Here is a 12,524-nt window from a genome sequence, read left to right on the forward strand (position 1 = left end):
TGTTAGGGAGGTTTTAAACTAATGTGGCAGGGGACTGGGAACCAGAAGAGAAAACAAGTAGACAGCGAGTTGGAAGCTGGAGACTGTAAGAATCATGAAGTTAGCATTAATAAGGGGAAGAATAGGCAGAGAGCAGATGAACGCAAAAGAACTGGTGGCCTGAAGTGCATATATTTTAATGTAAGGAGTATCGTGGGTAAGGCAGATGAACTTAGGGCTTGGATTGGTGCCTGGGAGTATGATGTTATTGCAATCACAGAGACTTGGTTGAATGAAGGGCATGTTGATTGGCAACTAAATGTTCCAGGATAGAGACGCTTCAGACAGGACAGGGAGGGAAGTAAAAGGGGGGGAGGAGACGCATTGCTGGTCAGGGATGATATCACAGCTGTGTTAAAGGAGGACACTATGGACGGCTTGGGTAGTGAGGCACTGTGGGTGGAGCTGAGAAATAAGAAGGGTGCAGTTACGTTGTTGGGGCTGTATTACAGGCCTTCCAACAGTGAGCGTGAGGTAGAAGAACAAATAGGTAAATAGATTATGGAAAGATATAGAGGCAACAGGGTGGTGCTGATGGGAGATTTTAATTTTCCCAACATTGACTGGGATAGACTTAGTGTCAGAGGTCTGGATGGGGCAAAATTTGTAAGAAGAGTCCAGGAGAGTTTTCTAGAGCAGTATGTCAATAGTCCAACAAAGGAAGGGGGCATATTGGACCTGGTGTTGGGGAATAAGCCAGGCCAGGTGGTAAAAGTTGAGGTGGGGGATTTCTTTGGGAGCAATGACCAAAATTCTGTAAGTTTTAGAATACTCGTAGACAAAGATGAGAGTGGTCCTAAGGGAAGAGTACTAAACTGGGCCCAGGCTAATTATATCAAAATTAGGCAGGAGCTGGGAAATGTGGATTGGACACAGCTATTTGAAGGGAAGTCTACATTTGATATGTGGGAGGCTTTCAAAGATAGTGCAGGATAGGCATGTCCCATTAAAAACAAAAGATGGGAAATGCAAGATTCATGAACTGTGATGACAGGAGAAATTGTACAACTAGTCAAGAGGAAAAGGGAAGCGTATATAAGGTTTGGGCAGCTAAGAACAGAATGGGCCCTGGATTAATATCAGGAGAGTAGGACCAGTCTTAAACGAAGAATCAAGTGGGCTAAAAGGGGTCATGAAATAGCTTAGGTGAGCAGAATTAAGAAGAATCTCAAAGCCTTTTATTCTTATATAAGAAGCAAGTGGGTAACTCGAGAAGGGATTAGTCCACTAACGGATAACGAAGGAAGGCTGTGTGTCAAACCTGAGAGAATGGGTAAGATTCTGAATGATTACTTTGCATCAGTGTTCACTGAGGAGAATAACATGATGAATGTTGAGATTAGAGATCATAGTTTGATTACTCTGGACCACATTGACATAAGTAGGGAAGATAAGTTGGGTAGGCTAGAGGCTATTAAGGTGGACAAATCCCCAGGACCAGATGGGACCTATCCTAGGTTGATGAGGGAGGCGAGAAAGGAAATAGCTGGGGTCGTGACAGATATCTTTGTAGCACCCTTAAACACAGGCAAGGTGCCGAAGGGCTGGAGGGTTGCTCATGTTGTCCCCCTGTACAAGAAGGGTAGTAGGGATATTCCGGGTAACTACAGACCAGTGAGCCTGACGTCATAGGTGGGAAAGTTGCTGGAGAATGTATTGAGGGATAAAATCTACTTATATTTGGAAATAAATGGGCTTATCAATGATAGGCAACATGGTTTTGTGCGGGGAAGGTCGTGCCTTACTAACTTAATAGAGTTCTTTGAGGAAGTGACCAAGTTGATAGATGAAGGAAAGCTGTAGATGTCATATTCTGGATTAGTGGTGCTGGAAGAGCACAGCAGTTCAGGCAGCATCCAAGTAGTTTCGAAATTGACGTTTCGGGCAAAAGCCCTTCATCAGGAATAAAGTGTCAGAGTGTGGACATGGACACCACCATTACATGTGGGGACACCTCCCACCATGTACGTGGCAGGTATTCATGTGACTCAGCCAACGTTGTCTATCTCATACGCTGCAGGCAAGGGTGCCCTGAGGCATGGTAAATTGGGGAAACCGAGCAAAGGCTATGGCAACGGATGAATGGGCACTGCACAACAATCACCAAACAGGAGTGTTCCCTCCCAGTTGGGGAACACTTCAGCAGTCCAGGACATTTGACCTCGGACCTTCGGGTGACCATCCTCCAAGGCAGACTTTGGGACGGGCAGCAGTGAAAAGTGGCCGAGCAGAGGCTGATAGATAAGTTGTTAGAGGTAGGGCCCTCCCATAGGAAGGGCCTCAACCGGGACCTTGGGTTCATGTCACATTACAGGTGACCACCATCGCACTATACACACACATAGACACTCCTACACACACACACACACAGGCGCTCCTATACACACACATACACACGGACACACATATACACAGACATGCACACAGACACTCACACACATCCTTACAGACACACACACTCCCACACTCACACATGCACTCCCTCACTGACTTAAGACACTCTACACTCACATACGCACACATATACACTCTCTCACATTCACAACCCCCCAACCCAGACACACACACAAAGACCCACATATACATATACGTTTGTGGGGTGAATTTGTACTTGCAGAGTTACATTTTACTTTGCTCAAAAACTGTATGAATGCATGTAAAACTCTGTTATCTCACTTTTTAGAATAGAATCAATTTAAACATCAAAGCACAGACAGGGAACACAGGGGCTAACACCTTCAACGTATTGTCTAACTAACACCAATTGTTACAGCTAACCTGAGAATGCAATTTTTTAAAACAACAATTTTTTATGATTTACATATGAAAGAAGTGAAACTATCATGGTATTCGAACAGATGAAAGACTCAACAGACAATCAAGTTATTTTTCAATGTATAATTTCAGTTACATCACACTGTAAACTTTTGCTATAAATTCTGTGCCTTACAATTGTGTCCTTCACCACCTGATGAAGTGGTGCGGCGCTCCAAAAGCTAGTGTGCTTCCAACTAAACCTGTTGGACTATAACCTGGTGTTGTCTGATTTTTAACTAGGTTTGTTCAATGTATCATTGTATCACTGTAAACCTTTTGCTTTCAATCCTGTGGCTTATGGTCCTGCTTTACAACCACCTGGTAATGAAGCAGTACTCTGAAAGCTAATGCTTCCAAATATACCTGTTGTACTATAGGCTGGGGTTGTATGATTTTTAACTTTGTACACCCCAGTCTAATGCTAGCTCCTCCAAATCTTTCTTGCAAGTGGCAGGGCTGCCCCTATCAGCCTTAACATAGAACATAAAACAGTACAGCGCAGTACAGGCCCTTCAACCCTCAATGTTGTACCGATCTGTGAAACCAATCTGAAGCCCATCTAACATACACTATTCCATTATCATCCATATGTCTATCTAATGATCATTTAAATGCCCTGAAGGTTGGCGAGTCTGCTACTGTTGCAGGCAGGGCATTCCATGGCCTTACTATTCTCTGTGTAAAGAAACTACGTCTAACATCTGTTTTATATCTATCACCCTATAATGTAAAGCTATGTCCCCTCATGCTAGCTATCACCATTCGTGGAAAAATTCTCTCACTGTCCACTCTATCTAATCCTCTGATTATCTTGTATGTCTCAATTAAGTCACCTCTTAACCTTCTTCTCTCATATGAAAACAGTCTCAAGTCCCTCAGCCTTTCCTCATAAGACGGTCCCTCCATACCAGGTAACATCCTGGTAAATGTCCTCTGCACCCTTTCCAATGCTTCCACATCCTTCCTGTAATGCAGCAACCAGAACTGCACGCAATATTCCAAGTGAGTTTTGTACAGCTGCAACATGATCTCATGGCTCGGAAACTTAATTCCACTACCATTAAACACACCGTACACCTTCTTAACAATCCTATCAAGCTGGGTGGCAATTTTCAGGGATCTATGCACATGGGCACTGAGATCTCTCTGCTCATCCACACTATCAAGAATCTTACCATGAGCCTGGCACTCTTTATTCCTTTGCTCCTTCCAAAGTAACTCATTTCACACTTCTCTACACTAAACTCCATTTGCCAGCTCTCAGCCCAGCTCTGCAGCTTATCTACATCATTCTGTAACCTGCAACATCCTTTCACAGTGTCTACAACTCCACTGACTTTCATGTAATCTGCAAATTTACTAACCCATCCATCTATGACCTCATCCGGGTCATTTGTAAAAATGACAAGCAGCAGTGGCCCCAAAACAGATCTTTGTGGTACACCACTAGTAACTGAACGCCAGGATGAACATTTCCCATTAACCACTACCCTTTGTCTTCTTTCAGCTAGCCAATTTCTGAGCCAAACCTTAAATCACCCTCAATCCCATGCATCCGTATTTTGTGCAATAGCCTACCATGGGAAACCTTATCAAACGCTTTACTGAAATCCATATGCATCATATCAATCGCTTTACCCTCATCCAGCTGTTTGGTCATTTTCTCAAAGAAGGCATGACATACCCGTCACAAAATTGTGTTGACTACCCTTAATCAAATTATTACTTTTTATATGATTATAAATTCTACCTCTTATATACTTTCCGACAGTTTACCCACAACCAAAGTAAGGCAGACTTATCTATAATTACCAGGGTTTTATCTACTCCCCTTCTTGAACAAGAGGACATTTGCTGTCTTCTGGCACAATTCCTGTAGATGATGACAACATAAAGATCAAAGTCAAAGGTTTTGCAAACTCTTCCTTGGCCTCCCAGAGAATCCTAGGATAAATCCCATTCGACTCAGGGGACTTACCTAATTTTACACTTTCCAGAATTGCTAACATCTCTTTGTGAACCTCAATTGCATCTGGTCTAGTTACCTGTATCTCAGTATTCTCCTTGACAACATTGCCTTTTTAGATTAAATTAGATTAGATTAGATTCCCTACAGTGTGAAAACAGGCCCATTGGCCCAACAAGTCCACACCGACCCTCCAAAGAGTAACCCACCCAGACCCATTTCCTTCTGTCTAATGCACCGAACACTATGGGCAATTTAGCATGGCCAATTCACCTGACCTGCACATCTTTGGACTGTGGGAGGAAACCAGAGCACCCGGAGGAAACCCACACAGACACGGGGAGAATGTGCAAACTCTCCACAGACAGTCGCCTGAGGCTGTGAATACTGACGAAAAATATTCATTTAGTGCTTCTCCTATCTCCTCAGAGTCCACACTACTATCTTTGATTGGCCTTAATCATTCGCATGTCATTAATTTATTCCTGATATACCTATAGAAAACTTTAGGGTTTTCCTTGATCCTATCTGCCAAAAACTTCTCATGTCCCCTCCTGGCTCTCCTTAGCTCTCTCTTTAGGTCCTTCCTGGCTAACTTGTAACTCTCAAGCGCCCTAAGTGAACCTTCACATCTCATCTCATTAGTGGTCGGCACAGTGGCACAGCAGTTAGCACTGCTGCCTCACAGCACCAGAGACCCGGGTTCAATTCCCGCTTCAGGCGACTAACAGTGTGGAGTTTGCACATTCTCCCTGTGTCTGCGTGGGTTTCCTCTGGATGCTCCGGTTTCCTCCCACAGTCCAAAGATGTGCAGGCCAGGTGAATTGGCCTTGCTAAATTGCCCGTAGTGTTAGGTGTAGGGGCATGGGCGGGTTGCACTTCGGCGGGTCGGTGTGGACTTGTTGGGCCGGAGAGCCTGTTTCCACACTGTAAGTAATCTAATCTAATCTTCAAATAAGCCTCCTTCTCCCTCTTTACAAGAGCTTCAACGTCTTTAGTAAACCACAGCTCCCTCACTTGATCACTTCCTCCCTGCCTGACAGGTACATACTTATCAAGGACACACAGTAGCTGTTCCTTGAATAATATCCACATTTCAATTGCGTCCATCACTTGCAGTTTCTTTTCCCATCTTATGCATCCTAAATGTTGCCTAATCACATCCTAATTTACTTTCCCCCAGCTGTGACTCTTGCCCTGCAGTATACATCAGTGCTTTTCCATCGCTAAAATAAACTTAACTGAATTGTGGTCACTATCACCAAAGCGCTGACCTACCTCCAAACCTAACACATTGCCCGGATCATTAGCCAGTACCAAATCCAATGTGGCCTCACCTCTTGTTAGCCTATCTACGTACTGGGTCAGGAAACCCTCTTGCACACATTGGACAAAAGCTGACCCATCTAAGGTAGTCGGACTATAGCATTTACAGTCAATATTTGTAAAGTTAAAGTACCCCATAACAACTACCCTGTTTTTTTCACTCCTATCCAGATTCATCTTTGGAATCCTTTCCTCAACCTCTCTGGAATGTTTCAGAGGCCTATGGAAAACTCTGAAAAGGGTGACCTCTCCTTTCCTGTTTCTAACCTCAGTCAATACTATCTCAGTAGACGAGTCTCATCAAATGTTCTTTCTGCCACTGTAATACTGTCCTTCACTAACAATGCCACACCTCCCCTTCTGTTACCATCTTCTCTGATCTTACTGAAACATCTAAATCCCAGAACCTGCAACAACCGTTCCTGTCCCTGCTGTCCCCATGTCTCTGAAATGGCCACAACATTGAAATCCAAGGTACCATCCCATACTGCAAGTTCACCCACCTTATTCTAGCATTGAAAAAGACACACTTCAAACCACCTTCCTGCGTGCCAGTACACTCTTGTGACCTTGAAACATTATTTATGAGCTCACTTCTCTCAACCTCCTGTACACTGTAGCTACAATTCCAGTCATCTTTTTATAAAACCTTAAGTTATCATGAGAATGTGACTTAAAAGAAGGTCTGAGATTTACATATTAATGAACTGAAACCTGCAACCCATTCTAAAATATGAAATACTCAACAACAATCTAGGTTTGCTCAATATATCATTTCAGTTGCATGACACCATAAACTTTTGCTATAAATTCTGTGTCTTATAATCCTGCTCCATAGCTATCTGATAAAGAGCAGCATTCCTAAAGTTAGTACTTCCAAATAAACCTATTGGATAATAACCTGGTGTTGTGTGATTTTTAACACATCTTAGTGTCAGTTGCAAACTTTGACACAGTACACATACAGTCATCGAGTCATAGAGATGTACAGCATGAAAACAGACCCTTCAGTCCAACCTATCCATACCCACCAGATATCCCAATCCAATCTGGTCCCATCTGCCAGCATCGGGCCCATATCCAAATGCCTTTTAAATTTTGTAATTGTGCCAGCCTCCACCATTTCCTACGGCAGCCCATTCCACACACGCATCACCTCCTGCATGAAATAGTTAGGTCTCTTTAGGTCTCCTTAGGTCTCTTTAATATCTTTCCCTTCTCACCCTAAACCTATGCCCTCTGGTTCTGGACCCCTCCATCCCAGAGAAAAGACCTTGTCTATTTACCATATCCATACCGCTCATGAATTTATAAACCTCTGTGAGGTCACCCCTCAGCCTCCGATGCTCCAGGGAAACCAGCACCAGCCTATTCCTATAACTTTAATCCTCCAACCCTAGCAACATCCTTGTAAATCTTTTCTGAACTCTTTCAAGTGTCACAACATCCTTCTGAAAGGAAAGAGACCAGAAGTATTATTCCAAAAGTGGCCGAACCAATGTCCTGTACAGCCGCACCATGACCTCCCAACCCCTGTACTCAATACTCTGGCCAAAAAGGAAAGCATACCAAACACCTTTTTCACTATCCTATCTACTTGTGACTCTACTTTTAAGGAGCTGTGAACCTGCACTCCAAGTTCTTTTTGTTCAGCAACACTCCTTAGGTATATAAGTCCTGTTAAGATTTGCTTTCCCAAAATTCAGCATTTATCTAAATTAAATTCCATCTACCACTTCTCAGCCCATTGGCCTATCTGATCAAGATCCCATTGTGCTCTGAGGTAACCTTCTTCGCTGTCCACTACACTTCCAATTTTGGTGTCATCTGCAAACTTACTGATGATACCTCTTAAGCTCACATCCAAATCATTTACACATATGACAAAAAGTAGTGAACCCAGCACTGATCTTTGTGGCACTCTACTGGTCACAGACCTCCAATCTGAAGAACAACCCTCTACCACTGCCCTCATTCTTTTACCTTTGAGCCAGTTCTATGTTCAAATGGCTAGTCCCCAATTACAAATCATCGATGTTAATTGTGAATAATTGCTGTCCCAACATTGATCCCTGACGCACTCATTTATTTCCACTCTTTGCTTCCTATTGGTTAACAAGTCCTCAATCCTTGCTAATACATTGCCTGTAATGCCTTGCATCTTTATCTTATGCAGCAGCCTTTTGTCCATTACCTTGTTGAATGTCTGTTGGAAATCTAAATGCACCACATCTACACAGTCCCCATTGTCCACCATATTCGTAATGCCTTCATAGAATTCCAAAAGATTAGTTAAGCATAACCTTCATGAATTCATGCAGTGTCTGCCCAATGGGACAATTTCTATCAAGATGCCTTGCAATTTCTTCCTTGATAATAGACTCAAGCATTTTCCCCACTACAGAAGTTAAGCTAACTGGTCTGCAATTTCCCATCTTTTGTCTACTTCCCTTTTTAAACAGTGGCATCACATTTGTTGTTTTCCAATCTGCTGGGATTCATCCGGAGTCCAGTGAGTTTTGGAAAATTACCACAAGTACATTTGCTATTTTTCCTGCCATCTCTTTTAGCACCCTGGGATGCATTCCATCAGGGCCAGGATACTTGTCTACCCTTAGCTCCATTTGCTTGTCCAACACTACCTCTTTCGGCATGGTGGTTCAGTGGTTAGCACTGCTGTCTCACAGCGCCAGAGAGCGGGGTTCGATTCTAGCCTTGGGTGACTGTCTGTGTGGAGTTTGTACATTTTCCCTGTGTCTGTGTGGGTTTCCTCCAGGTGCTCTGGTTTCCTCCCATAGTCCAAATGTGTGCAGGTTAGATGAATTGGCCATGCTAAATTGCCCATGGCGTTCAGGGATGTGTACGTTAGGTGAATTAATCAGGAGAAGTGCAGAGTAATGGGATGGGGGAATGAGTCTGGGTGGGATGCTCTTCAAAAGGTTAACATGGACTTGTTCGGCCAAATGGTCTGTTTCCACACCATAGGGATTTTCTGAGATGATTGTTTTCAGGTCCTCATCTAACATCATCTCTTTGTCAATTACTGGCATGTTATTAGTGTCCCCCACTGTGAAGACCAATGCAAAATACCTATTCAATGCCCAGCCATTTCCTGTATCCCATTTCTAAATCCCCCTTCTCATCCTCTAAAGGACCAATGTTTACTTTATCCCCTCTTTTTTGCTTTATACATTTATGAAACTTTTTGCTATCTGTCTTTATATTGTGAGCTACTTTTTTTCTCATAGTCTATCAACTTTTCTTTATAGCTTTTTTTTAACTTTTAAAGCTTTCTCAGCCTTCTAGTTTCCCACTGATTTTGGCCACGATGGATGCCTTCACTTTAAATTTGATCACCTCCTTTATTTCCCTCGACATCCATGGTAGATTATCCCTTTTCCTACAGTCCTTCCTTTTCACTGGTAGAAATTTTAGCTGAGCACTTTGAAAAATTGCTTTGTAAGTCCTCCACTGTTCATCAACTGTCCCACCATAAAGTCTTTGCTTCCAGTCTACTTTAGCCAACTTCTTCCTCATCCTATTGTTGTCTCCTTTGTTTAACAACAGGACCCTGGTATTGGATTTTATCCTCTCTCTTTCCATCTGTATTCTAATTCAACCTTACTGTGATTGCTCCTTCCAAGAGAAACCCTAACTATGACATCATTAATTAATCCTGCTTCATTACACAGGACCACATCTAGGATACCTTTCTCCCTCATCGCTTCTATTACATACTGTTCAAGAAAACTGAACTCCTCTCAAGGCTACCCTGACCGAGCTGGGCCACCAATTGACATGTAAATTAAAATCCCTCATGATAATTGCCATACCATTTTTACAGGCATTAGTCATTTACTCACAGTCATAGCATCATAGAGATGTACAGCACAGAAACAGACTGTCCAACCTGTCCATGCCAACCAGATATCCCAACCCAATCTAGTCCCATCTGCCAACACCCGGCCCATATCCTTCCAAACCCTTCCTATTCATATACCCATCCAAATGCCTTTTAAATGTTTCAATTGTACCAGCCTCCACCACTTCCTCTGGCAGCTCAAGCCATGCACAGACCACCCTCTGTGTGAAAGTGTTGCCCCTTAGGTCTCTTGTATATCTTTCTCCTCTCACCCTAAACCTATGCCCTCTAGTTCTGGATTGCCCAACCCCAGGGAAAAGGCATTGCCTATTTACCCTATCCATGCCCCTCATAATTTTGTAAACTTCTATAACGTCATCCTTCAGCCTCTGATGCTCCAGGGAAAATAGCCCCAGCCTGTTCAGCCTCTCCCTGTAGCTCAAATCCTCCAACCCTGACAGCATCCTTGTAAATCTTTTCTGAACCCTTTCAAGTTTCACAGCATCTTTCTAATAGGAAGGAGACCAGAATTGCACGCAATATTCCAACAGTGGCCTAACCAATGTCCAGTACAGCCGCAACATAACCTCCTAACTCCTGTACTCAATACTCTGACCAATAAAGGAAAGCATACCAAATGCCTTCTTCACTATCCTATCTACCTGCGACTCCTGCATGAACCTGCATTCCAAGGTCTCTTTGTTCAGCAACACTCCCTCGGACCTTACCATTAAGTGTGTAAGTCCTGCTAAGAGTTGCTTTCCCAAAATGCAGCACCTCGTACTTATCTGAATTAAACTCCATCTGCCACTCCTCAGCCCATTGGCCCATCTGGTCAAGATCCTGTTGTAATCTGAAGTATCGATCTTTGCTGTCCACTACACCTCCAATTTTGGTGTCATCTTCAAACTTACTAACTGTATCTCTTATGATCGCATCCAAATCATTTATGTAAATGACAAAAAGTAGAGGACCCAGCACCGATCCTTGTGACACTCCACTGGTCACAGGCCTCCAATCTGAAAAACAACCCTCCACCACCACCATCTGTCTTCTACCTTTGAGCCAGTTCTGTATCCAAATGGCTAGTTCTCCCTGTATTCTGTGAGATTTAACCTTGCTAATCAGTCTCCCAAGGGGAACCTTGTCGAACGCCTTACTGAAGTCCATATAGATCACATCTACCGCTCTGCCCTCATCAATCTTCTTTGTTACTTCCTCAAAAAACTCAATCAAGTTTGTGAGACATGATTTCCCATGCACAAAGCCATGTTGACTATCCCGAATCAGTCCTTGCCTTTCCAAATACAAGTACATTCTGTCCCTCAGGATTCCCTCCAACAACTTGCCCACCACTGACATCAGGATCACCGGTCTATAGTTCCCTGGCTTGTCTTTACCACCCTTCTTAAACAGTGGCACCATGTTAGCCAACCTCCAGTCTTCAGGCACCTTACCTGCGACTATCGATGATACAAATATCTCAGCAAGAGGCCGAGCAATCACTTCTCTAGCTTCCCACAGAATTCTAGGGTACACCTGATCAGGTCCTGGGGATTTATCCACTTTTATGTGTTTCAAGACATCCAACACTTCCTCCTCTGTAATATGGACATTTTGCAAGGTGTCACCATCTATTTCCCTACAGCCTGTATCTTCCATATCCTTTCCCACAGTAAATATGATGCAAAATACTCACTTAGTATCTCCCCCATTTTCTGCACCTCCACACAAAGGCCACCTTGCTGATCTTTGAGGGGCCCTATTCTCTCCCTAGTTACCCTTTTGAACTTAATATATTTGCAAAAACTCTTTGAATTCTCCATAATTCTATTTGCCAAATCTATCTCATGTCCCCTTTTTGCCCTCCTGATTTCCCTCTTAAGTATACTCCTACTTCCTTTCTACTCTTCTAAGGATTCACTCTATCTATCCTGTCCAAACCTTACATATGCTTCCTTCTATTTCTTAACCAAACCTTCAATTTCTTTAGTCATCCAGCATTCCCTATACCTACCAGCCTTTCCTTTCACTCTGACAGGAATATACTTTTTCTGGATTCTCGTTATCTCATTTCTGAAGGCTTCCCATTTTACAGACTCCCTTTACCTGTGAACATCTGCCCCCAATCAGCTTTCGAAAGTTCTTGCCTAATGCTGTCAAAATTGACCTTTCTTTGTTTATTGCCCGCTCAATGTGACATTATTATTTGATGGCCCATAGACTACACATATCAGTGACTTTCTCTTCTTAGAATTTCTAATTACCACCCAAATGGATTCAACCTTATTGTCCATAGAACTTATATCATCTCTCAGCACCACCCTGATGTCGCCTAAGTATCAGAGCGACACCACCGCCCTTATATTCCTGTCTGTCCTTCTGAATAGCCTGATACCCCTGGATATTTGACTCCCAGTCATGAAGTTCCTGCAACCATGACTCTGTAATTGCTACTAAATCATATTCATTCTTAATGATTTGTGCCATTAATTCAGCTACCTTGTTATGAAT

The sequence above is a fragment of the Chiloscyllium punctatum genome, chromosome 6 (assembly GCF_047496795.1).
Source record: "Chiloscyllium punctatum isolate Juve2018m chromosome 6, sChiPun1.3, whole genome shotgun sequence".
In the NCBI taxonomy this organism is placed as follows: domain Eukaryota; kingdom Metazoa; phylum Chordata; class Chondrichthyes; order Orectolobiformes; family Hemiscylliidae; genus Chiloscyllium; species Chiloscyllium punctatum.